This window comes from Rattus norvegicus, chromosome 10, assembly GCF_036323735.1.
Source record: "Rattus norvegicus strain BN/NHsdMcwi chromosome 10, GRCr8, whole genome shotgun sequence".
Classification (NCBI taxonomy): domain Eukaryota; kingdom Metazoa; phylum Chordata; class Mammalia; order Rodentia; family Muridae; genus Rattus; species Rattus norvegicus.
Window position 1 is genome coordinate 66647983 of NC_086028.1, and position 27987 is coordinate 66675969.

The window sequence follows — 27987 nt, forward strand, 5'->3', positions numbered from 1 at the left end:
GGGCAGCAGTGAGGAATGTGTAGGATTTATTAAATGTTATACTTCTATAGGTAATGACACGAATGGCGGAATTTTGGGATCCAAGAAAAAGAAATGACAAAGTAGGTGTCCGTGTAATTCAGGAACCGCATGGAGGACAAGGGGAGATCAGAATTGACTGGGGTCAGAAAAGGGTCTCTAAGGATCTGCTATGGCTGTGAGGGCGCTGCTCTTCCAGCTAGGGAGTGATGGCCCCAAAGCAAAGCTCACATGGCAGAAGCCTATCCGTTAGGAAGAGGTCTAGGGAGATTCCTGGATGTGTAAGTGCTCAGTAAGTTAGAGAGAGCCAGGCAAAATACTCTCCTTCTCCAACATCCAGAAAGCATTTACACGCCAAGAGTCACATGTGGTCACAAAGTAGGGACTGGTATCTGCAAACCTTGGGCTTTCATCCTAACCTCCCTTGTCTCCTCCCTCATATCTCTGTCCCTACTCTCCCCCAGGTTTGCTTTCACCTTAACACCCCCTTAGCTCATACACACCTACACTTATTCATTCGGTGACTCTCTGCAGCCTCTGGCACTAATGCATGACATTAGACTCACAAGAGTTTTGTGGAAAATCTTGGCGCGATAAAGCCAAGCTCTTAAGCTTGGTGAGTCACAGGAGCTGTGAAAAAGCTCCTAGCTTCTGAACTGGCAATTCTGCACTCTAGAAGTTTCTCCAAGGAAACCAACTCCAAAATAAAGACAGAACTATGAAGGTATCCCCAGCAAGGCTCTTCATAGAGATGTGTTTCCATGCTCGACAAAAGAGGAGTCAGTGATCAGACAATTGATAGACAGACACAATGTCACCAGGAAACGGCTGACTTACAGAGAACAAGATGAAGGCACACACACTTTCTTTGGATCAGATGTAAAAAACAGAGTAAACTGAAGTGGAAAGTTCTGGTTTCTCTGGAAAGTCGGATGATATTTTGCTATACCAGACCATGTGAAAGGATGTGTGTTGTTTAGAAAGAATATACATATGACCCCACAGGAAGTGGGAGCTCAAACATTGGTTCACTTTGCTCCATCTCACCAGTCTTCGTTGATGACACACGTGTATTGGTTCACCTCACATTGCGTTGCTGAGCTTTGCTGTGGTGAGTTCATAGGGAGAAACTCACCCAAGAACTTCTGATGTGGTCCCTGTGGCTTCTTCCCACTTCCTCGGACTTAGGCCAATTGGTGAGCCTTGCGGTTTCTTCTGGATTGAATTGCCCTTGCTGATTCATGCGGTGTCCACCAGGGAGACTGAACTGCAACTGTTGACTTGTGTTTGGTGTTTGCTAGCGGACTGGACTGAGAACAACGAAGATTGGAATCACCCCGAAGAACTATTTCTAAATAGGTCCACTTCTCCCTATCCTAATAACCTTTCTTTTCCATTATGTCTGGTGAGTGATGGGTTAGAGTGGAGGTTCAACCCTTATTGAAGTAGGCTGTGAAAAATACATGCCTGTAGTAAACATAACCAGAGACCAGAGAGCACACCCACCCTGCCCACAGCCATACAGGAATGGATCTTTGAAGGTGAAATGTGGTCATAAATATGCTACATTTTTTTTGATTTGAGAGTAAACAAACCCAAGCCCACCAGTGTGTGTGTGTGTGTACAAGAGAGAGGAGAGAGAGAGAGAGAGAGAGAGAGAGAGAGAGAGGTTATAGTAAGAAGAGCTGTATCCATAAAATGACAATACTAATATTTTAGGTCATGACATCTCTGACCTTTTGGCCAGTGAGATCCCCTTCCTTGATCAGAACTGTACAGCAGGCAGTAAAAGTGACTATAGTGTCATCTTGATGTGGATGCTAATGCTCACCCTGACCTATGTGTATTTGGAATTGTCCTTCTGAGCTTGTAACTTCTGAGCCTTTCTTCACTGTCAGTGTCTACTGAGAGCTTCACCTGTCTCTGTCCTTTCTAAACCCAAACCCTAGGGGCGAGTGGCATAGTAGACACTTTGAGACCAAAGAATGATCCGTAAGGAAACCTTACTGTTAACACACATGTGTCTGTACATGCATGAGGACATGCCTACTTGTGAACACACACGCTGATTAAAGGCCTCCATGTTAGTTACCTTTGTGTTTCTGTGACAGAACAACCAACAGAAGCAACTCTGGGGAGGAAAGATTCACTTGGCTCAAGGTTGAAGAGGGTTTCAGTCCATCATGGCAGGCACGGTGGGGCCGCTCAGATCATGACAGTGAGAGAGTGTGGCTAAGGCTCTCCACATCACAGAGACTAGAAAGCAAGACAAGAACCAGGCACAGGAATGACCTTCGAAAGCCTAGAGTAGGTTCCTTCTGCCAGTCGGACCTCCCTCCCAAAGCTGCTGCAATATTACTGCTAGCTGAGGACCGAGAGTTTAAACATGAGCCTCTGGGGAACATTTCAGAATCAAACCATAACATACAAGCAAGTATCAAACTCTTTCCACTACAGCAGAGGAGTTTGGGTGAGAATGACTAGTGGGGAGGGGCTTTACAAATGTCATTACTGTTTGCCATGTCTCTGTCATCTGACCCCAGTCTCTTTTCAGTGTCCTTACTATTGATTGGAAGGCAGGATGCTGATAATCATGAAGGGATGAGCATTTCGCAACCCAACTCTACTCCACACTTCACTATTCTCTGAATGTTCTTTAGCCTGCTTTTTCCAGTTTAGAGCTAGCACAACAAGATAAGGAGAACAAACAATGGAGCAGTTGACAAGTACGTCATAAAATTGATAATAATAACAATAATAAATTACAATGATAATATATTTAACTTGTAGAGGATAGTAATGTGTCAGACATGGTATTAGAAAGTCTCTCTATATTATCTCATTTAATCCCCTCAGTAACTATAATGAAATAGATGTCATTCTTTCTATTATATTATGGAGGATTTTGAGGCTGAGAAATATAAAGTGATTTATTACAGTCAAACTCAGACTTGGCTGATGTCAAACCCTCCTTAGCCCTTGGCCTCACACAATACAGCTTTCCAGGTGCTAAAGCTGACACATGATGGCTATGTATGAAGAATCCTCTGCTTTCTTGGCACCTGCTTTTTATTTATGTAACAATCCTGTTAATACCTCATTTGTTTTTGGTTTTTTTTTCTGGAACCTTTGTTAGAAGAGAAATGACAAATATTATGAAAAGTAAAAGATAGGCTTCAGATTCAAGAGGACTTGATAGTCTGAGTAGGTGGCCAAAGCCTAACCAAAAAGAGAAGCCCAACACACACACACACACACACACACACACACACACCAGAGACATACCACACACATACACACACACACCACAGAGATACACCACACACATACACACACACACACCACAGAGACACACCACACACACACACACACACAACAGAGACACACCACACACATACACACACACACACCACAGAGACACACCACACACATACACACACACACACAACAGAGACACACCACACACATACACACACACCACAGAGACACACCACACACATACACACACACACACCACAGAGACACACCACACACACACACACACAACAGAGACATACCACACACATACACACACACACACACACACACACCACAGAGACACACCACACACATACACACACACACACCACAGAGACACACCACACACACACACACACAACAGAGACATACCACACACATACACACACACACACACACCACAGAGACACACCACACACATACACACACACAACAGAGACACACACCCCACACACACACACACACACAGCGAGAGAGCGAGCAAGAGAGCAAGAGAGGAGGGGGCGGGAGAGTCAGAGACAGAGAGAAAGGGCAAGGGGAAGGGAGAAGCGGGGAGAGGGGGAGAATATCACTAAAAATAGGATCTATTACATGTTTGGGGAAACTCTGCATGTTCATCTAATCCTGAGTCCTTTCGCCCAAAATAGTAGTAGGAACTCATAGTGAGGACCATGAGACTTTAGGATTCTAATTTGTTCTGTAAAAATCCACACAGGGAAGGAGAGAAGGGTGGGTTGTATTTTAGGAAAAGCTTTGGCCAGTGGCCATGCTCAGAAGATGGAGATTTGGGATGGTTCTCAACAGACAAACAAACCCTTTACTCTTAGAAACATGGGCTACTTTGAAAAGTGACATCCCTTTGTGCAAAAGAGTCAGAGAAGCAAAGCTTGCACTCTCTCGCTGGCCAATACCTCAGCCGCCATCACTAGCCAAAGTTGCCCTGCCATCCTATTTCTGATAGCTAAAGAGTTATCCACCGCAGAGCCTAATGTTCTGAATTGGTTACACGGCTGCCAGCGGAGCTGTGCCGTGGGTGTTCAGTCATTTGACAATAGGGAGTTTCGTGGTATTTAAATGTTTCTGTTTCTTTTTTGTTTTTTTAAGCAAAAAACAATGACAGGCAAATTTTACCACATCTTATTCCCCTGCAGGAAGGAACAATAAAGAAGAGATAGAATTCTATTAGAAAAAAACTACGTCTGCCTCTCCTGTCTCCTTTGGTAACATTTTAGGGCTTTGCTCTGTAGGAGGGGACGCATCTTCTGCAGTAGGTGACAGCAGATGTATGGAGGGTGTCAGACATCAGATCACAATAACTATACTCTGTCTATTAGCCTCCTGAGTGCAAACTCCCCATGCAGTGTTTTTTCCCATGCTATCTGTCTGTCTGTCTGTCTGTCTATCTATCTATCTATCTATCTATCTATCTATCTATCTATCTATCTATCTATCTATGTAGGTCTGTTTTTCCTTCCTCAAATGTGTCTGTTGATGGACTAAGCGATGGGAAGTGTCCACTCTGGCTTGGGAAGTATTGGCACTATAGTCTTTTAAATGTGGAACTGGAATTTTATACACAGGTAGAGATATTTTGTTAGTGGATTCTAAGTCTCTCTTTTCTTCAGAAATCTTGAAACATTCTTCAGCTAAGCCCACACCCTCACCCCACTCCAACTGTCACCAAGGGATCTCAGTGTGACCCCCACACCCCTCCCTAGCCCATGCATGTGCTCTGCGCTTCCAGAACTCCCTGAGCCTAGGCCCCATTCATCCAGTTCTTCTTGTTATCTTGCTATGAGCCCATACCCCATTCATCCAGTTCTTCTTGTAATCTTGCTATAAGCCCATGCCCCATTCATCCAGTTCTTCTTGTTATCTTGCTATGAGCCCATGCCCCATTCTTTCAGTTCTTCTTGTTATCTTGCTATGAGCCCATGCCCCATTCCTTCAGTTCTTCTTATCTTGCTATCTTTCCCTGCACTTACTTCCCACTCTGCCATTTTAATGATATCCTCACCCTGCTTGGAAGCTCCCAATGACTCGTCATTGCTCACTGTAGAACTTCACAGCCTGTAGGGCACGCAATGAATTGTAAGGAGTACAGACATCAATTGTCACAGGGCTAGGGACAATGAGCTTAAGCTGCAGCCTTGTCCACTTGTCCCAGTGTGCTATGTATAGATCTTATATTTGTAAAAAAAATATCTGGAAGTTCTAAGAACGTTTGACAGAGAAGGCCCTTCTGCCCCAGTAACCTCTGGCTCAACTTCCCATCCTACAGGCCTCTCGACCTGCTCTTTAAGTCTCTTACTTTCCCAGCAGAATTCCACAGCATAGTTTTGCAATATTATGGCATTGACCTGGTGCAGATGAGAACTTCGTTCTCTCCCAGTTTGGTGAATGTCTACTTTGTATTTGAGACTCTCTTGAAAGCTCTCCCTTACTTCTAACCAATGGGATGAGTTTCACTCTTTGGTGCTTCGTCTCCAGCTAGCAGAGGGAACTTATGAAAGTTACTAGAACTCTGAGTCTTAATTTCCTTATTTGAAAAATGGAAATAATAATACCTGCCTAGCAGGGTTAGCCTAGAGATGAAGTAGGATAATGATGGAAACCACTGGGCACACAGCTTTGGCATTCAGAAGCACTTGGTACATATTTATTGACTAATAAATGGAGCTTGGTATGACTAACTACTCATCTTCACCAGTGTGCTCCTCCTGTGATTGTGCACTGCGTGGGAACTTCCCCCTCTGAGGATTTTCCTCTTCATCCCACTACAATAGATTCTACTCTTCTAGGATACATACAAGCTCCATGAAGGGACCTCCAGTCTGTGCCCTTAGTGCATCCTAGACACAGGTAATGGTGTCTGTCCTATGGAAGACCTCCCTGACGTCTGATGACACTCTCCTCATGTGGCTCCTGTGAGGGTTGAGTAGGATGGTACATGTAGGCTATTTGGAAATCATAAATGTCTCATGAACATCCTGTAGACTTGAGTCTTGTCTCGCTACTCACTGGTGTAGTCTCAAGCCTGATGCACAGGTCACGCTGCCTGCACGTGAACCTGCCTGCGTACTCCTACTCCCAGATATAACCCACAGGCTCTAAGGAAGTATGAGACATGTAGAATGTTAGCATTTTTATTTGTCGGGCATAGGTAACTGACACTTCGTTGGCTTCGTTATCTTTGGACATGGGTATCCGAACAGAAGACTCTTGGTTAGCTTGTGTTTCTGTTATGAATTTAGTTTGGGATATTTCTGAACACTGAGTCCAGAGTATGAGCATTCTCATCAGGGAAGTCATCCAGGGAAGGACAGGCAGGGGACTTTAAGTGGGTTTTGTCATGTGAAAGTAGCACCTGTTAGGGATCAGCTGGTCCAAATGTTCTCAGTCCAGTTTATAAATGAGGAAATTAAGGGCTAGGGAGAATGATAGGTATTTAAAAATTATTTCATTTTCTGTATATTTGTTTTTTGGTATATGTATGGGTAGGGAGGTGGGAAAGCATCTATGCCCATACATGGAAGCCAGAGGAGGACATTGGCCATCCTCTGTTAGTCTTCACAGTCTTCCCTTGAGATAGGGTCTCTTGCCCAACCTAGAGCTAGAGTGACAGCCACCAAGTCTTAGTGATCCTCATGTCTCTTGCGTCACTTCACTGTTGGGCTACAGGCATGTATGTGGTCATACTTTTACAGGAGTTGGAGGTTCAAACTCAGATCTTCATTTGGACAGCAGGCACTTTTACCCACTGAACCATCTCACCAGCATCCACTCCTCAATCAGGAATTTTTCCAAGGCCATCTGGCTCTGGGTACCTCCCTTCCCCACCTCCCCCGACTTACGAGGCCTATATCAGAGTGCCTTCTAGCAGAAAAAGTAGAAATGACTGCAGAGACGTTGACCCCAACAACTCCGTGAAGGGTCCGAGGGCTCTCAGTAGCTCAAGGGACTGAGACTAGATCTCAAGAGAGAATATTTTCTAGGCATAAAGGAGAGTGACCACAGTGAGGCACAAAGGTGGCTCAAGCCGAGGTTGGTGCAGTATGGGCATGCACACATGTACAGGAAGGTACGCACACTTTAATTATGTTGACAATCGGGTTACATTTATTTTATGCTTTGTTTCACTTGTGGGGAATTTAGCTGGAGGAATAGAACTAACAGGAAGCTTTTAGAACATTAAAACACGTTGTAGAATGGATTGCAGCAGATGAGAAAAAAAAAGGGGAAACACAGAGAGTAACAACCTAAGCTGTTTCAGTGGTCAAGGATCCAGGCACAACTACAGCCATGGTCAAGGAAGTGTGTGTGGGTGTGGGTGTGGGTGTGGGTGTGGGTGTGGGTGGGGTCATGTGTGAAGGATTAGGGAGGAAGATCCACATGAAAGTCCTTAATGAAAAAGTGATACCGATTAATCAGATGCCAAGGTGATTAAGTGAAACTCAGCTGGTAAACAAGATTGAGCACTCATCCCTTAAAATGCTAAAAAGGCCCCCAAGACAAGGAATCGTCTTTAAACAAACACAGTTTCACTTGAAGAAGGATTTCTCACCCGGGATAGAGAACCAAGCTAATTAAAGAAGATGACTCAGTGGCCTTCAGCTTATTACTGAGGAAAGCTCCAAATGCGTGTGTGTTCTTAGACCGAGATGTTTATTTAGATCGTACTAACCACGCAGGATCCCTCTAAGCCACCGAATCTACCTGCTCCCTCCTCTCCCCTCACAGGGCCTCCCAAGGCCCATCCGCTAAAGGGAAGCCCCTTCTCTTCAATTCAAGGACCTGATTCTACTGAGGTAGGCCTCCTCGGGTCTCCTGTGTCTTCCTCTCTTTCTTCTGAGTGGTCTCTTAACCTCAAGCAACTTAGCTGGACCTGGGTTTACCTTCCTTTCTGATTCCTAACCCCCTGGGTCATGTTGTTTAAACATCTGTTCCTGGTCTTTCCGGCTGGAAATCATGCTCCTGGTCTAGGCAGCCCTCTGGCAGGTGCGCTCATTCAGTAACTCTGCACTGATGTGAGTGAATAATGAATGAATAAAAGTGAGAAAGGGGGAAAACAAGGTAGGAGGATAGAAGAAATAAAAGGAACAATTTTATTTCATTAAATGTATTTAACCTAGAAAACACACACACACACACACACACACACACACACACACACACACACTAGATTGAGTTGGTTTTATTTCTGGAAAAGGCACACCACCTACGGATCAACATTATGATTCACTTTCATAAAGTAGATAAAAATGATTTTTTTAGTAGGAAAAAAAGATTGAGCAGATAGCTTCATGGAGATGCTCGATCCTTCCTGAGATACTATCTATCACTTTTGTCAAGTAGACATGATTGGAGCTGGACCAGGCAGGAGTCCAGCACTGAAGGAGCCATGCTGGACACCTGCTGAAAAGCTTCTCTTGCTTTTTGGATTCACAGATTCTCATCACAGTGCAACCACAGATTAGGAAGTGGGAACTGATCTGTTCTGTTTGAACTGCCTTCCCCCATCCCTAGAGGGTACTGATTCTGCTACTACGTCTTGGGGCTTCTCTCAGTTTTGTGATCTGCCCCTCCCTCATCTCTCCCTTTTCCTCCTTTCCTCCTTTTCTCCCCCTCACTCTCCTTTACTGACACTGGAGCTCCAGGGGAAGGGACTAGGAAGCCACATGCAGGCCCCTTCTTTGTCTTCACTTTGTTCCTCTGTGTCCCCCTCAGTGTCTAAGATGTGAGTGTCTCCTGATTGCTCCGCAAGGAGACTATCAGCAGCACCCCCTTGAGCACCGGCCTAAGAGCCACTTGTCCTGAAATGATTGATATTGGCTCCCGAGAGCCTTGGTTTGATGCAATGGACTGTTCCTCTTGTTACCATGAAACCCTTGAAAATGGATGGGGGTAAAGGGAGAAAGAGGGAAATTCCTTGAAAGGCAAAGAAAGTGACGTAAGTGGATCCTAAATTGGAGTCCATATCTGGAAATTGGCTGAGCAGCAGAGATGTGGGCTAATGAGCCTGCAGAAGGGAGTCTTGCTAAAGAGAGCTGCATGCCTTACCCCACAGGATCCCCATGGAGCCTACTTCTCAAACTGAATTCTCTATTTTCTTCCTTCTCCACCTCCTGTCACTAATACCTCCACCCCTGACAGATCCCTTCGCTCTCTGTCCCCAAATATGTCCTCTTCACCTGTGGCATTTATTCCAAAGGGTGGCAACATGATGTCTACCAGGAACTGAAGCAGTCCCCATATCTATTCCTCAAACCGGGGTGTGGACTTCTGTGGTGATAGACACCGTTTCATGGGGCTGTGTGTTCCTAAGTCTGTTTTTCTGCCATACCAGGTCTTACATCTTAACAGTGACCTTAATGTTGAAGATGGTGTGTAGCACATGAAGACATTAAATAAGGATTGGACAATCTCTCATTTCAGGAGAATATCTTGTGCCTTTAAACTGATCATCTCTCTTTCTTACCTCATGAAGTCAATCAAGCATGATGATGTTTTGTACCACAATGGCTTCAAAACTGAGTAATACAATATTATTGCCATAGTGTACTATCCTGTCAAAGCACAGACTTTTGATTGATACCCCCTGTTTCTGTAATAGCAATGTCAGATGCTTGGTCATGGAAACTTAGGGCTTTTTAAAAAATATGTGCTCTGTGTGTGTGTGTGTGTGTGTGTGTGTGTGTGTGTGCACTCACACGCACACCTGCAAACACTCATGCAATGTCATGCATGTGGAAGTTCTCAACTTTCAAGAGTAGGCTGGTTCTTTCCTTTCACAATGTGGGCTTTGGGATTTGAACCCTGGTCTCCAGACTTTTCTGCAAGCACCTTTACCTGATGAGCCATCTCGCCTTGTTTTTTGAAACAAACTTTCTCACTGGACTGGAGCTTGCCAAATAGATGAAGCTGGCAGGCCAGTGAGACCTGGGAGTCTACCTGCCTCTTTCTCCCCCGTGTAGCATTTATATGCATACATCACACATAAGAGCTTGGTTCAATGTCAGTTCTAGAGATTCAACTCAGATTCTTATCTTGTGTAATAAGCATTTTATTGACTAAGCTGTCTTCTCAGACACCTATGCCAACTCTTAATCCTCTTTAAAAATTATTTTAATTATTGTTGTGTGTGTGTGACGAAAATGGAATGGAGCTCGCGCGAGCCCTGTAGTGTGTCTGAAGGTGAGAAGACAACCTTTGTGTAGTCTGTTCTTGCCTTCTCCCTTTATTTGGGTTCCAGAGATTAAACTTATCAGGGCCAGTGAGGCAGTGCTTTAGCTGCTCAGACATTTTGCATGCCCAGTCTTTGTGGAAAGAACTACCTTTGAGCTCTGAAGGAGGTGAGTGGCACGTAGGCTCTCATTTAGCCCAAAGCACCAGTGTCTCTGGGTTTATACCCCAATTCACCTCCTAACTGCAAAAAGGTTCATTTTTCTCCCCAAAGTAGTTCTGTCATCTCTAAGATGGCAGCTAGACTACTCAGGCTAGAGACACTCTAGGGTGCGTGTTTCTCTAAGGATGTGTGCATCTGAGTTGGTCATTAACCTCACACTAGAACAGCCACAGCCTCATCTTCACAGATACCTTGAGCACCAGAATTGCCTCCTTAATGCTGGCGGTAAATGCGCACCAACAAGGACAGAGGTTAGGGACTGTGGGCTGATCTGAGGGAGCAGCCTCACTTTGATCCTCAGACTTAGAGCCTATGTAAAAAAATAGCTCTGAAGAAGCCGGGCCCTGGCTGTGTCTGGGTTTGATCCTTTCCTTGTGTCCTGTGCTATCCTGTCTTTTTATGTTTTTCTAGAAGGAACAAATTACTCAAAGAGAGTCCAGAGACCGTTTTCTCTTGGAATGCATACCTGCTGGTTCCAGTGATGTTTGTTGTACGTGTGATTGCTTGGGGCCTGGGAGAAAAACTTCTCTTATATATAAAAAGGAAGCTGTGTTTCGCTCTGCCATTCGTCACCAGGTCCAATGATGATAGCTAGGGTTATCTTGGGGCAGCATGGAGCCACATGTGCAGCCTGTGGTTAGAAATCACAGACGTACCCTGGAGCTGCCTCCCCACTCCCTCAACCTCCTTAGGTTCAATTTGTGGAGGGGTGGCCCAAACCATCCAAACTCTTGTTCAGCTCTCACTGTATCTCAGATGAGGGAGAGAGAGAAGGTGCTTCCTGTGGGGCCATATGTCAGCAAGTTACCATGTGACTGGCTTGTATCTCACCTGAGCCATTAAATTATGCTTCTGGGTCTCTTGGTATGAATAGGCCTATTCGTGGTGAAATTGATACTTATAGCATTGAAATCATCTGCTTGGGATTCCCCATTCCGTGTGGAATTTAAACCCAGATATTTCTAATTCCAAAGACTATACTCTTTCTAGTAGATAATGTGCCTAACATCTTATGTGCACCCTGAACTACTGAGCTGGTGTGTGAGAGGTGGTTAGTCGCTTTGCTGTCAATGTGACACAAACTACAGTCATCTGGGAAGAAAGCACCTGTGGCCATGTCTATGGGGGTATTTTCTTGATTGTTAAGATACAGGAGTTCCCAGCCTGCTGTGGGTGAAACTTTCCTTAGGAAGGTGGCCCTGGCTGTGTAAGAAAGGCAAGCATTCCTTACTGGAGAAGGGAGGCATCATTAAGCAGTATAACTCCGTGGTCTCTCCTTCAGTTCCTTCCCCAAGCTTCCTGCCTTGAGTTCCCTCTGTGATGGACTGTAACTTACAACTTGTAAGCCATTTAAAGGTTTTCCTCCCTGTGATGGTTTGCATAAGTTCAGCCCAGGAAGTCGCACTATTAGAAGGTGTGGCCTTGTTGGAGTAGGCGTGTCACTGTGTGTGTGGGCTATCAGACCCACTTCCTAGCTGAGGCTTGGGACTGTGTGAGGCCATGGAAGGCCATTGGAAAAGGTGTAGCCTCAGTTGCAGTTTATGACTGAAGGGGTCTTGCAAAAGATTTGAGGCTTGGCACCATGAAGGAACCTATGAGAGGCTACTGGTGAAGCCTAGTTGCAGTAGAAGACCCCAGTATATTGGAGATACCAATACCATGGTATGATCACCAAGAAGAGCAATGGATCAACTTGGGCTTAGAGTGCTACAGAGGGCAGAGCTGGAGAAGGTATGACAGCTCTTTGGAGGAGCCCAGAAGATCATGTGTGGATCCCAGACATTGAAACAAGAAGTTGTAACATTAAAGTAGCCTTGGAAACACCAAGATTTTCAAGATACCAGAGCCATTATCTATCTGTTGAGAAAAGCTACTACCAGGGAGTGGAACCACCCCAGGTGAAAGAAGTTTGTTGCAGTCAACAAAGATGTAAAAAGGAGTTGGAGAACTGAAGACCGCTTTGAAATCAGACATAGGTATGCAGAGTTTGGAGTTTGCCCAGTTGATTTCCTGTCTTGCTTTGGGGATTACAGTTAAGTGATTGGAAGAATCTCAAAAGAGACCTTGAGCTTTGGACTTTTAAAACTATTGAGACTGCTATAGACTATGGGGACTTTTGGAGTTTGACTAAATGTAGTTTTCATTATGCTATGTTTTGGTATGGCCCCCATAGACTCATGTTTGAACAATCCTACAGGGGCCAGGGAGTGGCAATAGTACAAAGTGTGGCCTTGTTGAGTTGGTGTGTCACTGTGGGTGTGGGCTATCAGACCTACTTCCTAGCTGCCTGGAAGTCAGTCTTCTATTAGAGGTCAGTGGATGAAGACTGTAGACCTCTTAGCTCCTCCTGCACCATGCCTGCCTGAATTCTGCCATGTTCCTACCTCGATGATACTGAACTGAACCTCTGAACCTATAAGCTAGTCCCAATTAAATGTTGTGCTTATAAGGATTGCCTTGGTCATGGTGTCTGTTCACAACAGTAAAACCCTAACTAAAACACTCCCCAAGTTGCTTTTGGCCAGTGCTTTATCACACTACCACCAGTGATAATAGTCAGCTCTGGGGAATGTCGGGCTGCCTAGGGTTTCTGAGCAAGCCTTTTCTCACAGGCAGGCATCTGTGGATTCCTTGAACACCTGTAGACTTTGCTAGAAGCAGAACATTTCAGAATTTGGGGGAGTGGAGAGATAATTTCTTTTCTGTGCTTGAAGAACTCTAGGCTCTTTGTGCCCTGAGTGGTGGTGTGGCAGGTAGCCCAGGGCTCAGAGAAAACAGGGAGATCTTCATTTGTCTCTGTATGAGCCCTTTTCCTGTTCTCAGCTATGTCTTCGTCTCATGTCTCATTCTGCATTCCTGTATTGGAGAATCATCTGTATCTTTGGTTTCAAGTCTCACAAGTGATGTTATATCTCCTAAACCCATGTCTGAAGCTAAACTTTTTCCTGAGTTTGGTGCTTGCATATGCAATCTTTGTGAATGTTTCGGTGAATGTCCTTCAGACTCTTGGACTTCAGATGAACCAGTGAGGTGCTCCTCATCTTCATAACAGTCTCCCTCTTAAGCTTCTTTTAATCAGAATTTTTATTGATTCGTTGTGAATTGCAACATCATGCATACCAACTTTACTCATTTCCTTATCCCTCTATATCTCCCCTCTGCCCTTGCAGCTCCCCCACAAAACAAAACAACAAACAAAAACATCTTGCTGTGGGGGCTATAATACATCCCACAGTATACGCTTTTGTCCAAACAGCTTTACTTGCAAATGTTCATTGCAATAAGTTATTGGTACAGGTCAAAGCTCTGCCTTCTGCTACGCCATCAATACTGAACCCTCACCGGGACTCCTCTTGGCTATCCTGTTGTTGTCCTTTATGAAGTGGAGACCCAAAACTTTGGATCTGTAGACTGGCTCCTTTATACACCCCAGCAGTTCATAGATGGGTAGATGTTGGAGACAGCTAACCCGAACTCCTGAATATGGGCCTGGGTGGTAGCTGAGTTGGTCTGTGCCAGCTCTCCTGGGCTTCAACAAGAGGACCAGCTCTCTCCAGTGATGCCCAGAAAGGAGTGGGACTAGCTCTCCTTCTGACCACAGTTAGCAAAGGGCAAAACTACATCTCCTTCCCTCTTAAGTTTCTTATTCCAGAGACTGACTCTACCATCCACCAACACACTGAAACACCCACATTGGAATCCCTGACGCCATCTTGGACTCTTCTTTGCCTATCCTTAAGAACTGTTGTCCTGGACTCTAGAGTCTCTCCAGCACACCTTTCTTTCTTTCACACTCTCCATTCTCAGAAGCTTCACTAGGATTGTGTCATCTGGAATACCACTGACCCCATCCCCACCCCCACTATCCATGCTCTGCCAAATTGAAACACTTCACTCATCACCTGAAGATCCCTTGAGTTCCCTTGGCCTTCAGAATAAAGTTCAAACTCTGCAATGACCTTTGGGATTGCTGTCTAGCACATAAGGACCCACGTTTGAATATCAATATTCCGTACCTTATTACCAATGTGACCTTGAACGAACCATGAAACCTTTCTAATTGTGTCTCCTTATCTTTAATGTGTAGCTTATAACACTGACATCGTAGATCTTGTGAACACTGACTCAAATGAGAGAGCAGTAAATGCAGCCCATTAGGCCAGTGCCTGATGTATAATAAACAAGTTTGAGTGGTAGCCATCCTAAAATGGCAGCATCCTAAAGTGTTACTGCAACTTTTAGTGGTGAGGCATTAGAAGTCTCATGATGTTGAGACTTCCCCTTAATGGAGCTTTTATGAACTCTGAAATAAGAGGTGATTCTATTTTTATCAAATATAGTGTGCTATAGTTTTTTCAGTGTATGTACAGATAACTCATGGGACTAACATGGCAGACATCAGAGATGTCTATGTCCTAAGGCAGAACATGAAGAGACAGCAAGATCAAGTATATTACAGCTACCCAGTTATCCAATAAGTGAGGGTAGTGTTCTGGTTTCATTTCTGTGGTTGTCATGAAATGCCCTATCCAAGAGCTACTTAGGGGAAAAAGGAGTTTATTTCATCTTATAGTTCCTTATGGTTGCAGACCATCACTGTGAGGAAGTCAAGGCAGGACTTCAGGTAGTCATAACACACCCACAATTGAGGACAGAGAGAAATGAATGCATACATAATGGCTTGCTTGCTCAATTTCTCCATTCTTACTCAGGACCCAGTGCCTAGGGAATGGTGCTGCCCACACTGGGCTGGGTCATCTCACACTAATAACATTAATGGAGATAGTTCTCTATAGGAATGTCCACAGGTAAGTCTAGTATAGATGATGCTTCATGGAAACTCTCTCCTCAGGTGATTCTAGATTGTGTCAAGTTGACAATTACAGTTAACTGTCACAGGCAGTAAGCAGTAAGGGCTGTCTGTTCTTGGCACTTTATAGAGAGATGTAACTGTATGCATAAGGATCATTGAGAAACAATTAGTGATAATGAGTGTGGATGTTCTGTTATTGATAGACAAAAGATTAAGACAGGAGGAGCAGTGCTGGATGAGAGGATCCCTGTCATTCTTCCTAGAATCCTGTTCAAAATGATTGCTTAGCCAACATGGCTTCGAGGGCTTCTTATACAGTAGCATGGTAACTTTAATATCCCCGGGTACCATACTCCCCTTTGTGGTTTATTATATATAATTAGTGCCAATGAGTGTATGTTATTTCCATCACCGGTCTGTGGACTTCATCATTATCTACAAATATCTGTATTTTCTTTACAAAAAGGCAAAGCTTAAAAAAAATTCCAGTTACTGAGACATACCGATACCCAGAGGGAAAGGTGCTATGTGACATTTGTTAAGAAATCCCTGATTGACCCTCTGCCCTCACATCTTGTGCCTATTACAAATGCTGTTTGAAGTTTTTCAATTGTTTCCTGGCTGAGTCTAGGGAGAAAGAGACTTTTTTTTTTTTTTAAAGAATCTGGACTAGAACAGCTAAGCCAAGAAGTCATAGGTGATGATGATGGCCCAGATTACTGTGGCCCAAAGTCCCTTGTGAGGAAAGGCTGTTGGGATATGGGCTAAAAATGAGTAAGTTCAGGCATGCAGTAGATAAAGAATTCTTCTCCTTAGGGTCAGTGGAGATGGCCCCTTCCTTCCCAGACTTCTCTCACAGGAAGCTCTTAGTGGGTGCCAAGACTTTACGTCACTTGTGGCTTTGTGTGGGTGAGTCTAGAACTAGAGAGGAAGCAACTGCCCTTGGGTCCCTGCACCAAGCATGCTGCCATGCAGGCCCTTCATTTATTCATTAGAACCTTGGCGAGAGGCTATTGGGAGGATTAAGAAAGCAGGCATACGTGCATATGTCTGTGTGCATTCACATTCATGTAAGTGCCCCAGAGGCCTGAAGGGGGCAGCAGTCCCCACAGAGCTGGAGTTACAGGTAGTTAGGAGTGTGGGTGCTTGGAACCAAATGGCTGTTCTGTCCTGCCCTGGCAAAAGCAGTAAGCGCTCTTAGCCACGGAGTCATCATCCCTCCCGCCCCAGGAATGCTATTATTGACAAAATATTGCCCATTTACTTTCCTTTCCTTGCTTCTTCCTTGGCATCTCAGACTAGGAAGAGAGGACTCTGAACGCAATTCTGCTGGGAGTGTCTAGGAACACACACTATTCTTGGCTGAGCATGTGTACTTCTAGAAGCACAGCCATTTTGGGATACAGATTCTAGTGTGAGAGCCCACCATTTTGCCTCTAGTTGAAAAGGAAGAAATGAAGGGAGGGAGGGAGGAAGGAAGGAAGGAAGGAAGGAAGGAAGGGGGGGAGGAAGGAAGGAAGGAAGGAAGGAAGGAAGGAAGGAAGGAAAAAATCCATCACCAAGCAGACAGATCTCCATTTCCGAGTGAAGTCTGCCCTTCTACAGAGCCTGGGTAGCCAGGCATTTGTTATGGAACTTGGATTTCTAGTTAGGATTTGCACATCTAGCTTTCATTACCATTAGCTCCGTAAGAAGGCTAAGAAGGCGGAATAGCTCAGTGTAAAAGGTTTAAATGTATTTTTTCTTTTACAAAGATAGACAAGTTGGGGGGTCTGGCATAGTCTTTATTCTGTGATTCTCAAGAACAAAGATAAAGGGGAAAGAAAGTTTCTATTTTTGTACCTTGGAAGCACTTGCTTTAGGTCAGAAAAATAGCCAGTCAGGATGTTTAGTTCTGTCAATACAGCTCGGAGCAGGCCTCTCTTCTTCTTTTTGTTGCTTAAAAAAAAACTAATTGGGGAACTGAACAGGTAGGGAGAAAAGAGGTTGCAGGAGGCCTAGAAGCTTGCCTGACTACAAAGGGATTATGAATGTGGGACTCCTAAGGCAACGAGAAAGGCAAACAAGCTTCTGGATCCAAGAAAGCTCAGTCCAAACCCTGCCTCACCCCTCGCTTCCTGCAGGAACCTGAGCAAAGGGTTGCAAGGCCTCTGAGTTTTGCATTCTCTCAACTGTATAATGGGGCTAATCGAAACTGCCTTACATGTTAGGATAGTTCAGTGTTATTCAGTCCCTGACACAACAACAAGGTGTCCGATACTGAGTGGACACACAATATATGATTGAAGCAACACCCAGAGCACACGTAGAGAATGCTCAAGGGAAGCAACATAGCTAAGAGCACAGCTCAAATAGAACCCAGAGGGCGGAAGCCAAGCCTGCCACCTTGGCTGGTATACTGAGATTTGCTCAGGTTAATGAGGGACAAATGAGCCACCAAAGAAGAAAAGGCATTTTGTTCCTATTAAATATATCTCTATATCAAGAGTTTTGAGTTACCTTAAATCACAGAGATGGATAAAATAAGAAACAAACTTTTAAAAGAGGCCCACAAAGGCTGGGAGAGCATGCACTAAATTATTTGAGCTAATGTGGTTATGGAGTTATAACCGCTGAGTTTGGAGGTCCATGGCAAACAAGCCTAGAGGGGGAGGAAGGGGTTAAATGACACAGAGCACCTGAGAGAACCTTCTGTTGCATTCACAAAAGAATTCATCACAAACTACTAAGGAGTCAATGGCGTTGACCTTAGGGCAACATAAGGAAGGATGGCTTCCACAGTTGCTCCTTTTCAATCACCTAAGTATCACTGAGTCTATGGCTATTGAGTCTCCGAGAAGAAATAGACCATCACGGTGGACTAGTTGGTTTGATATCAAAAGATGTGTGCTTTCCGAGTCTGGCTTCTTTCACTTAACCTGATGAGCCCAAGCTCCATTCATTTCTCTGCCAATGTCAGGGTTTTTTTCTTTAGGGCCAAATACATCTCCACTGTAGCACATTTTCTTTCTATTCATCTGCTGGTGGGTATCTAGGACAGGCTCTCAGCTTAATCATGATGAAAGTACGGCAATAAATATGGATTGTTAACTTGAAAAGTTATTCTTAAAAAAATGGCTCCACGTTAACGATTTTCTGATCACGCAAATTTGTGACTGAACATTCTTTCGCCACATTCTCTCCCTCCCATCCCATGGTTTGAATCATGTTTGGTGCAAAAGGACATATCCACCCAGTCTGAAGCCTGGTGCTGAATAGACCATTCATAAATTGGATCAGATTCACTTTTCTTCCATTTACAAAGTGTAACTTCATGTGGATTTTCTGGGAGAACATAAGCCAATGAGCTGATTCAGTTTTTTCAGACCATCTGGTGTTTAGTTCCATATTTATTAATCCTTGAAAGGCCCCGGGGAGATAGTTCTGGAACATAGAAGTAAACATGCCTCTTCATGTCCTTTAACTATATCCAAAATGAAGCAAGAGCCTTTGGCTGGTGGAATGATTTGAATGGGAAATGTCTCCTCTGGGCTCATGTATTTAAACCCTTGGTCTCCAGGGTGGACACAAAACCTTTAGGGGGTTGATTCTTATTGGAGGAAGTACATCCACCATTGGGGGTGGGCTTGGAGAGTGGATAGCTTTGTCCCACTTCCTGTTTCCTTTCTTATTCCTGAATGTGGATGAAGATATGACCATCCAACTTCCTGTCCTCGCTGCCATGCTTTCTCTGACTGTAGGACATGTCTTCTCACCGTGGTGGACTCTCTCTCTCAGGAATGGTGAGCTGAAATAAACTCTTCCTTCTTTAAATTGCTTCTATCAGTGTATCTTTGCGCAGCAAAATGTAGCTTACACGGTTGGGCACTCACAGCTCCTCTGTTGCCTTCATTTCTGCCCAGCAAGCCCTCAGAGTTCTTGGCATCTTAAGCTGTTGACTGGTCCTGCACACAGTGGGTTTGCACAGGCTTCTCCTTCTGCTTGGAGGATTACTTTCACGGTCAACTTGGCACACAAACTCATTCTTTCTTCATGATTACTCAAAAAGCACCATGCCTGTCACAGATCTCCAACTACCCAGAGTTAGTCAACCCTCCCTGGACATTGAAGGCGAGTCTTCCTTTACAACCTACTCCCTTTCTTTCTTAGGCTTTTAAGGCAGAGTTGATATCTGGTTGTGTGAGGTTTTCCTTTAGTGCCTTGATTGGCATTGGCTGGTGTCTCCAACATATCTGATAACTTCTGTCTTGACATTCCTGAAATTCTACCATACTGCCTCTGTGGTACTTTGTCCTGATGTACCTTGGGATCCTTGACATCCAGGAATGCAGGGACATGGTCTATTTCACCTTGTCTTGACCAGTTCCTGATAACTGGCACATAGCAGGGAAACACAATGTTATTAATGCATTGAATAAAGGAGTAATGGAGAAATCCTGAGTTCAGCATCATATAGCCTTTGTATAGAGTATAGGTTTGCTTTAACATCTTTTCAACCCCTTGCCTACATTAAAAAAATATACTCTCAAACTAAAATTCACATAAAACCTAAACCATTTTAAAATAAACAACTTTATAATATATAGTGTTTTTGTCTTGCTCCAGAGTCCCCACCTATATCTGGTTCTAAGTTGGTGTTTCTTCAATGGACCCATGACATAAACAATTGCCTTGTGTTTAGAATTAACATTAAGTTAATATATATATATGTGTGTGTGTGTGTGTGTGTGTGTGTGTGTGTGTGTGTGTGTGTGTGTGTGTGTGATTAAACACTAGATCAGACTGGGAGCCAAGAAGGAGAGCTAGGGATGGCATATGCTGATGGCGTAATCCAGATAGCAAATAGGTGGTTATTAAAAACTGAAGGTGGACAAACCAAGGATGAGTCTAAGATGGGGTCCAGGAGGGAGACAGGGATGGGTGAGGTCAGGAGGTAGGACAAGAAAACAGGTTTTCTATCTCCTGAGGGGGAAAAAACGGGGATGGAAAGAAGTCAAAGACATCAGAGTTGAATCTCAGAGCAGAATCCAGGAATCAGGCCAAGGGGACCAGCTTCCTCAAGGTGCTTCTGCTGCAGATAAGAGGATGCTCTTAGAGCTCAGGGGTTTGCAGATGCAGCCATCCTGCAAACAGACAGTCTTCCTTGCACGTAGGCTCCTATCCATGCCCAGGCTTCCCCTCCCTGAACACAGACCTCCCCAGGCAAAGCTGTAGGATGTGATGCTCTCTGTTTATTCAAAAACCAGTGGTTTTCAGAATTTACAGAAACACTTAACACAAAAGTCACACTTCTAAAATAGAATTCAGACGTTAATACTGCAGCGTTCAAAATAGAAATGAAGAGTCTCTCTTCTCCTCTCCTCCGGCTCCATTCCTGCTTTCCAAGGGTAGGTAGCTTGTCTAATTGCTATATGTTCTGCCATATATTTTGAGCACACATTTGGATACACACAGACACATAATGGCTTCTTGATAACCTTATATAAAAATGTTACGTCACTGACATTCTCTTGGGCCTGATTTTTCCCCCCATTCCATAATATATCACAGCATCTTTTGCACCCTTAGCCTTTCTCATGGATATTTCTAAGAGCAATGAAAGCCCATTAAAGCATCACACGGTGGGTGACTACTAAGAAACCTTCACATTTGAAGAGAGCTCTTGGTTTTTTCTATCTTCCCCAGTCTGTCTGCCTCAGTGAACCAGAAATTAAAGATTTATGTTACTAATTATTATTTTTTAAATAAAATTTTAAGGGCAAAGCTTTGGTAGGAGTATTATACACAGTAATTGTGTTTACTGATCGTCTCCACTCCTGAACAGCAATTCACCGCATAAAACTCGAGTAATTAGAAGAATAAGCCCAGGTTAATTAAAATACTGGGTAACATTTGGGCGAGAATAAAATCCACTTTGGAGATTTTCCAGATGCAAATTGTTTTGCCGGCACTTAATTCTCCCAGGGAGATGCGAGGACAAGGGAAGAGGCTGGGCGCTAATCGGTGTTGTTCTGCCTTGGGTCACGCCCTCAACACTCCTCTTCTCTGACTCCAACACCAGCTTTAGAGACATGGGTTCCATAGCTGGAGAAATAACACTGCAGTCGCCCGAGGCCTAATCTTGGGTCTTATTCTTGTGCTTCTATTGTCCACTTGCCTTAATGGCTACAGGCTGGGTAATTAAAGCAATTAATCAAACTCCCAAGAACTTTGGATGTTGCCCGGAGCTGTTCCTTTTATCTTGCCCCTTCCCTCCATCTAGTGGAGGATGCTAGCTTTCCTGAAAGAGTTGTATCTCCATGCCCAGCCAATGTACTGAGCACACTGGGAACAACGGTCCCTTCTGCTGCCATCCAGGGCTCATGTGAGCTTTGATGGTGGACCCTGAAGGTCAACCCCTCTGTGGCTTCGGACTGGGTGATTCTTCTGTCATGCATTGGAAATCCAGCACTCCACTGTTCTCCTCCTTCCTTCTAGGGCCTTCTAAGTCCTTCCTTCTGCCTCCCCACCCCTGCTGTCTTTTCCTTTCTTTAACAAAGCTTATGTCTGGGATGAGATGTAAACCTCTCCATTTGTGTGGGATGCTGGGTTCCGGACCACCTGCAGCAAGTTACTCAGCCTGATCAGCTGGGCAGCTTTCACTTCCAGGAAGACCAGGAGGAGGGTTGGGGGCCAAATTGAGGTCCTCTTCTGTCCCCAGCTTCCCAAGGCTTTAGAAATTGCTGACAGGAGCTCCTGCTGCTACCTCTTTCGGACTATACACCACACCCACCCCCGCACAGCCAACCGGTTTCCAAGCGGCAAAGCCTCAGCTCCTGCCCCCTGAACAGTAGGTTTCGTTTCTCATTACTTTAATTAATGGATAAATAAATATAGCAGGGTGCCTGGCTGACATAATAACTTGTTTTCATTTCCTCCCTTTGCTCCCGCACGAATTCCTGCAATCCCCGTTAGGAAGGCAAATGACCTCCAAGACCTGAGGGGAGCCCATGTAGCAGGTACGCCAGAGAGAAGAAACTCAGTGACTTCTCATTGCCGAGAATGGTGGGGGGGACCAGTGTTCTGAGCAGAAAAGTAGGCATAGGAAGACCTTTCCGTTTTGTAGCTTGGAAGGGAGAAAAGATGCCAGTGGGTTTTTTGAATGTTTTGTTTTGTTCTCTTTTGTTTGTTTTGCTTGGGAGCTGATCTCCGTGGGTAGAACATGACACAGATGCATTAGAATAGTCTCAGGGACAAGCCCAAGTCCGAGGAGAAGAGAAATTTGGAGAAAGCTTATGGGGAGGATTGCTATGGTCGGCCATTTAAAAGTACAACCTTAGAGCTGCTAAGGCAGGTTATTGGGTAAAAAAGTACAGCCTGATAACTAGTGTGGGATTCCTGGAAGCCATGTATGCAGACGTGCATGAAGCTACCTGCAAAGTCCAGAAGGCATCAGATCTGTTGGAGCTAGGCTCACAGGCCATTGTGAGCTACCTCATAATGGAAGAGCAGCAAGGTCACGCAACCTCTGACCTCTCCAGCCTCTCCCTCTTTGTGATGGTTCTTTGCATGTGGTCATTATAGCCCTTAGAATGGCCACTGCATTGCCATCCTTGTACTTTACAGAGCGGACTCACTGAGATCCAGGGAAGGTGGAGGGAGTGTTCACAGTTCGGAAGGATACACCCAGCCTCACAGAGACTTGATATGCCAGGGCTGGGGGATACCCAGGGGCACCCCACCCATTCTGAGGGGAAGGGGAGGAAGAGAGGGGAAGGGTTGTGGAAGGGGTGACTGGGATTGGGGTGGTGAGCAGGATGAAAAGTAAATAAGTAAAAAATAAATAAGGAAGAAAGAAAGAAAGAAAGGAAGGAAGGAAGAAAGGAAGGAAGGAAGGGAGAAAGAAAGAAAAAGAAAGAAAGAAAACGAACGAAAGAAAGAACACAAATCACCAACTAACTCAGTCTAAGAGTTGACTGGATTTCATGAAAAATGTGCTTTCTTGGTAAGGACCATAGCTTAGTAGCAGAGGACTTGCCTAATAGGCAAGAGGCTCTCTCTGGGTTCAGTCATTAGTATTGAAAAGGAAGAAAGGAAAGAGGGAGGGAGGGAAGGAAGAAAGTAAATAATTTGCTTTCACATATAGAACCCTTAGATCATGATATATCTGTGCTCTCCACTATAAACAATCATTCCCCACCCCCTTTCTCTTCCTGGTAAGATTTCTCCTCTTAAGCCCAAGGCTTCCTCCCCGGAAATCCTTCACCAGGGATTGAACCCAAGGCCTTATGCTTTGCTTTACCAAAGGCAATTGCTTTACCACCAAGTTACATCCTCAGCCCCCTTATCTTCTCGTCAGCAGGTTTCTGTTTGTCTGCCTGTGCCATCGCCTAGCACAAGGCAGGCACAAATAAATACTAATCGGATGAACACACACATCATTTATACAGAAAACATTCTGCATTTAATAAATGCACCATTCATTTCTGTTATGGAGTTACAAGAACTCAGATCAGAGATGAAGGAGCTTTCTAAATTCTTATGCTCATTTTTACAGATATGAAATCTGAAGCCCAGAAGGGGAATCGATTTACTCAAGTGAGGATGTACAGCGTATCTGTGCCAGAATTAAAACCTGAAAAGCAAGCCTCTGTAAAAACAAAAACAAAGCCCTACTTACTGCTCCTGTACTATAGTTTTAAAAATTTATCATTTAACTGCATTAAAATATATATTTCTATAGGAATCCTTAGGGCACACACAAACAGGATTAATCTATCTCTCTGCGTGTTTTCTATTGTTGTAACAAAATACCTGGGGCTGGGTAATTTATAAAGAAAATAGGTTTGTTTTGATTCACATCCTGTTCTGAAGGTCCAAGAGCAAAGTGCTCCTTTTGCTTTGCGTCTGGTAGGGGCCTCATGCTGCTTCATCTCCTTAAGAGAGAGGCTGATGGGTTTGTGCAAAAGAGTGTGCGCACGGGGTGGGGGGGGGGAAGACAGCTGAATCCAACAGTCTTGCTTCCTCTCAACAGGATCTCTCAGTGAATAATGAGGTTCCTATGGGATATCAGAGTCAGAACTCGCTCCCGTTGGAAAGGTATTAATCCTTCTTAACGATCTAAAAGTTTTATTAATTCTGGGGCTAGGGAGATGCTCAAGTAGGTAAGAGGGCTGGCTGCTCTTGCAGAAGACTCAACTTTCATTCTCAATTCCCACTCAGGGTGACTCACAGTGAACTCAGCAACTCCAGCTCCAGGCATCCTGATGTCCTCTTCCAGCTCCATGGGTGCATGGATTCATGTGCACAAGTGCATTCATTTATTTTAATCACCTCCTGAAGGGCCCTACTACCTCTACACATGACTACATTGGGAGTTGTTCTGGTTTTGTTCAATGTCACCCATGGGCTCACATGGTAAAGTCTAGTCCACAGCTTGCAGCGTTATTAGGAGCTGATAAAGCCTTTAAGAGGTGAGGCTTAGAAGAAGGTCTTCCAGTTATAGGGAGTGTGCACTCAATAAAGATTTATTGGTTTTCCTCTTTGTCTCTTTCACGCCCTGTAATGAAGTAGATGAGTTTTCCCTGCTGCACCTTCTCCAGCGTGATGCATTATTTCCCCACAGTTTCGAAGCCAAAGGTCAACTGGCCACCAACAGAAAGTTCCAGAGCTGTAAGCCAAAATAAACCTTTCCTCCTCGTAAGCTAATTATCTCAACTCTTCTCTATAGTAGCAGAAAAGTGGCTGACGCAGGAATCAAACTTTAACATGAGTTTTGTTGAAAACGAACCATATCTAAATCATAAAAGTCTGCTCCTAGCGTTTTATCATTATTGCTACTGATTATTATTATTATTATTATTATTATTATTATTATTATTATTTCTTCCTTAAAGGAGCACCTTTGCTTCTTGGTGGAGATAAGACTCAGAAGTAACCATATCTCAGCCCTCAGGGAAAGCGAGCTAGAAACACCCTCTATTAAACATTGGATAAAAAAGAGTTCTTCAGTGGAAAAAAGATATATATAGAGGTTTCCTTATGTCTTTTCTTTTTGATGAGTTTATAGCCCCCTTTATGAACATTGTGATGTCAGCGTAACTGGGGTGTTCCAGTGTTTTGTCCTGCAGGCCATCACCTGGCGAGGCACTCCACAGTTCTGGAAGTTAAATAGTGGGGACAGTGGGGACAGCACTGTGTCTTAGTCTACTCAAGACATCATGGGTTTCTTTTTGCCCTGCCTGGAAACTGGAAAGACTCCCCTAAGGACTCCCACCTCTAGCTTCTCTTTCTTAGGGGCAGAACACACCAGAGTCAGCCATCAGCAGTTAGAATTAGCCCTCTCTTAAGACTTTGTTGTTGAGGGCTTGGGGGGGGGGTTGTCTTCATTTCCATCCCTCACACCCCATCTCTGAACTTCAGAGATCAGAGCCTGTGGCAGACTGAAAGTGGGGCAAAGACAGCTCTGCGCGTGGGTGAGAAATACGTCTGAATCACCCCACTTTGCCTCCCAAGTGACAGTGGAAAATGCCGGTGGGAAATAAGAGCCAAATATTTCCAGAATTCAGCCAAAATAACAGACCTGCCATTTTCCCTAAAGTAATGGGGAAGGTTCATTTGCGATTTGTGCCAATTTGCTACAGCGGGCCTCTATTAGGCACCTGCTGAGTGCAGTGTGCTGAGTGGTATGACCCACGAGAACCAGAAGTCTTGACCCTCACTCTCAATGAACTTAGCAACTCATACAACTGCCTGGCTACTCACTGTCTAAGAGCCCCGGTCTGGGACATCAAAGCTTTATAAGTACAGAGGGTAATGAAGGCCGAGACACAACAAGACAAGACAAGACAAAAGTGTCCCTACCCCACAGGTCGGTGGGTGAGAGGAGTAAGAGAGTTGAGGGAGCTGCCATGGTATGCAGAGGAGAGGGATAGACTTCTCAGAAAAAGACTCCCGTGTAGCGTTATGACAGGAAGAGTGAACAAGACGGCCATGTGAACCCTGAAATTTGGGGAGTCAAAAGTACAGCTACTTTAGCAGCTGATTCACTATAATGTAGAAGCTCGACTGAAGAGTCACAAGAATACAATCCTGGAGGATAGGACCCTGCGGTTCTCTCTAAGGCTTCCTGAACAGATTCACAAACAGCTGGAGAACTATTTAAATGAATAAGACAGCTGTGTGTTGTTGGCCGTAGTGCAGCCAAGTGTAATTGCTTTATAAAAAGGGTAGCATATAAGGGGTTGGGGATTCAACTCAGTGGTAGAGCGCTTGCCTAGCAAGCGCAAGGCCCTGAGTTCGGTCCCCAGCTCTGAAAAAAAGAAAAACGGAAAAAAAAAAAAAGGGTAGCATCTTTTAGAGCTAAGAGTATGGCTACCCTTTGAGATGGCCTTCCACCTCCCAGGTAGGGGCCCACCAGAAACAGGCTTCACATATACTAGGCAGGTGCTCACCACTGAGCTATATCCCCAGAATAAATGGACAGGTGGTTTGTTTGTTTGTTTGTTTATTTATTTATTTATTTATTTATTTATTTATTTATTTATTTATTGTTCTTCATAAAGCAAGTTTATTTCTGCCGAGGAGGTATCTTATGTTCACATCCAGGGCAGCAGCAGAAAGAAACTCCCCCTCTCAGAGCTGGGTCCCTGAGTCTTCAGTTGTGTCTCAACCATCTTTACTGGGGACCAAAGAGGTTGGGATCATGAAGAGTCAAACTAGTCACCAGCTGTTCACAGTTACCCAGGCTCCAAGGTGGATGTGACAGATTTTCTGGGCCAAGAGGCCTGCTGTGACACGGGGGCTGACTGAGGGTGAGCGAAAGGTCAGTGTGATACTGGGGCAACCGAAGCAAGGCCTGACGCACTGGGACATCCTTTGCTACCTGTTGGTTCTCTTTAGCGACCTGCTGCTTGCCGGAAAGGAACCAGGCATCTTGACAGCAGCCTCTCAGGGATAAGTTCTACAGACAGCACGCGCACAGCCCTAGCCCCCTGCACCCCGCCAACGTCCTCAAAATGGTACCGCACAGCCGCTGAGCCCTGCACGTGGGCCCGCAGCTCCAGAAGTTCTGTGATCAGACTCTGGTCCGTCACAGGATGGCAGAAAGCTTCTTGGTTGTCTGGCACGGGTCGGAGGTCACTCACATCAATGGCGCCTGGGGGGGGGGTGTCAGAGAAGGCGCCTCCGAGCAGTGGACAGTTTCTGGCGGGCTCCATAGATCTGGTACTTGAGTCTGGACATTAGCGAGATTTTAAAGAAACCTACACAGGCCTTCAGGGCATCATTTCCCCTGGTGTTCCCGGAGCGGCCACCACCTCTCCGGTCCTACTAAGCTCCTGGACCTTTAAGATCTAGGTGTTTTATTTTGAGATGAAGTTTCACTATGTTGACCAGGCTGGTCCCCAACTTACTCTATAGTCCAGGCAGGTCTTGAAGTTGTGACCTTCTTGCCTTAGTCTCTTGAGTAGCTGGG

At 44.7% G+C, this 27987-nt stretch overlaps 1 protein-coding gene and 1 pseudogene across 1 annotated transcript in view; both read right to left on the reverse strand.

Annotated features, from left to right (window-relative positions):
- The window catches only part of Asic2 (acid sensing ion channel subunit 2), a 1069930-nt gene that overhangs the window by 279675 nt on the left and 762268 nt on the right, over nt 1–27987 (reverse strand).
- Rangrf-ps1 (RAN guanine nucleotide release factor, pseudogene 1) lies at nt 10–27730 on the reverse strand (annotated as a pseudogene).